The following is a 2,841-nucleotide window of genomic DNA, read 5'->3' as shown; positions in this document are numbered from 1 at the left end:
ATTCAATGCTTTAGGGAAATATTAGCTGAACTTAAAAGTCCCATAAAAGTACATAAAGTTTTATATAAATTAAAAGGTACATAAAGTTTTATACAATTTCGAAAATTTATAAATATTTTTTTAAATATTTTGATATGATATGAAAACTTTATTCAAATTAGGCATGATAGTCTTAATGATGAGGATGACATATAATTGACAGGTATTTTGCGATGCACCATAGTTCTGGTAATAATGTGATTTGCTAATTCTTTTCTGGGGGGGGGGAGATTATAAGCAATGCTAACGTACGACATTGTAATAGGCGTCGGCAGAAAAAATTCCTACTTGAAGTATCTAAGTCATAAATTGTATAATTTCTTAGTCGAAAGTTAAGTAAAACTAGTTTTGGTGGTATAGTTGACAAGTTTGCTAACGAAACAAAATTGTGGGCCTGACGATTTCTTATGGTGAGCTATCACTTGGAGGCAAAATTCAAACTTTCTAAACACAAAAAAACTAAAAATTGCTTTTCAAACAACTCTTTGGTAGGTAAAATCGCATACACTTGGGCTTACAATTTCCTACAAAGGGCAGACGTCCGCTCTTAAAATTCAAACTTGTTGTGTCAAATTATGACATGAGATATAACATGAGATATGTGCAGAGATAAAAATGTAAAAAAATATTTTGGTAGAAAAATGTTTTTTTTTTTATATTGTATAACTCAATGTTTAATTTTTATTTCTGTAACTTACAATTGATCCAGTAGAAGTCTTAAGCTTCTACGTTGAGAATCTTAATTGCTAAAGATTAGTTGCAAGGTTCAAACTTTTTCCTACGTCATCAAGTCAGAATTTTTTTTTTTTTTTTTTTGTGGCTTCTCCTTCGAAAATTTTGGGCGAACTATTTTCAATAATTCGCTATCGTTTTGCATCTAAATTCAAATTTGGGATTTCGATGACAAATTTAACTAAAAGTAAATTTTGCTTAAATTTATCATGATTTTTTTCCTGAGCGAAATAAGACAAAATTAGTAAGAAATTGTTGCCAGCATTTTTTATAAGGGTCACTGTTTCTAAAATTGAAAATTTAAAACGATTAAAATAGCTATCCATATTATTTATGCAAAGCATTTCTCAAAATATAAATCTTTTGAACCAGTTATGCTAGATAAAATTTGTGTTAGTTTCGAATCGTAAAGTTTATTAGATACTAAACAAAGCTGATATTATTGGGATTAATATAGCGCAACATATTTTGTTAAATTATTTTTTTACCATCTATAAATTAAAATTTGATGTTAATTTAACTTGATTTCGAAGTGAATCTTGGATAACGAATTTCAGTGTGCCTGAAATACTGATCTAGTGTAAAATAAAACTGTTCAGAGTTTCATTATTCAACAGTGAGAAATGCGTGCAAACCTAACTGACATGAAGAGAAAAGAGAGAAATTATTAAGTAGAGGGGGAAAAGTAAGAGGAATATGCAAATATCTTACTTAATTTTCATCTATATTTATTAAAAGTTTTGAGCAAATTATCAGTCTTTCATGTTAGCTTACATAATATACTAAAAAACACTGCGATTAAAAAAACACAAGATTACATTTCGAAAAAAAATGAAATGGCAGAATAAAAAAAAATGCAAGAAATAGAAAAAAATATATATAACAGAATCACCACTTATAGCAAAATAATAAAGATAGCGAGGAATAAATCAAAAACAATTTAAAGCAGGCATGAAAACGATACTAACAGTGTTTCTGACAGTTATGAATGAAGCAAAAGAGGAAAATAGATGGTTTTGAATTCAAAAGCAAAATTTTATTTCTCCATATTATCTAGGAAAAAATGGAGATAAAAAATTATATCATCAGAAATGCTCTTGAAAAATAATGTGCTGTAATACAAGCGTCGATCGAAACAAAGAATTTCAAATAAAGAATAGCAAACAAAACAAAAAAACAGTTCTAAAATCTCAATTTTTCTTATTACCACAATTTCGGGAGAAACTAGCCATAAAAGCAAAATATTCTATTAGAAACAGTTGGAAAATATATGTAAACAAAGATAAAAAAAAATTATAGAAAAAGAAAAAAATGGACGAAAAAAAATCGTTAAAGCAGAACTTAGTAGCCGAAAATTTTAGAAAGAAACGACGATAGAAAAAATCCAAAACAACTCCTAAAAATGCACCTGAATAAAATCGCCGTTAAAAACAATAATTTAGAATTTAAATCTGAAAAAAAAAATATTTATTCTCAAAAGAAACCTTTATCACTGTAAATATCTTTTTTTCGTTTTGCCGCAAGTGAAGAAGATTAAAAAAAGTTTTATTCGTCATTAAAATCCTATTTAGTTTATTTCTTCTGTCAATGAAAGAATGCGTGCCATGCCGGGATAGCCCGGTTGCATGTAAACTCTCTTTACACACATAGTATCCCCAAGAGATTTTGAGCTCGCTGATTGGCTTTCTCGGCAACGCCATCTGTGACGTATGACTATTTCATTTTGCCATACTTGTTATTTTCAGCATAGATTGATTTCTATAGTCCAGCTTTTGTGTACAAACTTGAAATGTCAGTTTTTTCAACAGNGTTGGGCCCATGTCCAAGTGGTCGTGAGTTCGATCCCCGAGCAGTAAATGGTGACTGGTGCATGTTAAATCTGACGGGTCGCAAAATCCTTCATATTTCCTTAACAAATCATACTTCTAGGGCAGTGGTCGGCAAAGTGCGGCTCCGGAGCCGCATGTGGCTCTTTGGGTTCTTAAGTGCGGCTCTGGCACAAATGTCCACGGAAGGCGCAATAATATTTTCATTTTAAAATAAACTTGTTAAGAAAAAAATTACATCTTA

This window comes from Parasteatoda tepidariorum, chromosome X2 (assembly GCF_043381705.1).
Source record: "Parasteatoda tepidariorum isolate YZ-2023 chromosome X2, CAS_Ptep_4.0, whole genome shotgun sequence".
NCBI classification, from domain to species: domain Eukaryota; kingdom Metazoa; phylum Arthropoda; class Arachnida; order Araneae; family Theridiidae; genus Parasteatoda; species Parasteatoda tepidariorum.
The sequence above is the reverse complement of the archived record's forward strand: the minus strand, read 5'-3'. Positions refer to the sequence as shown.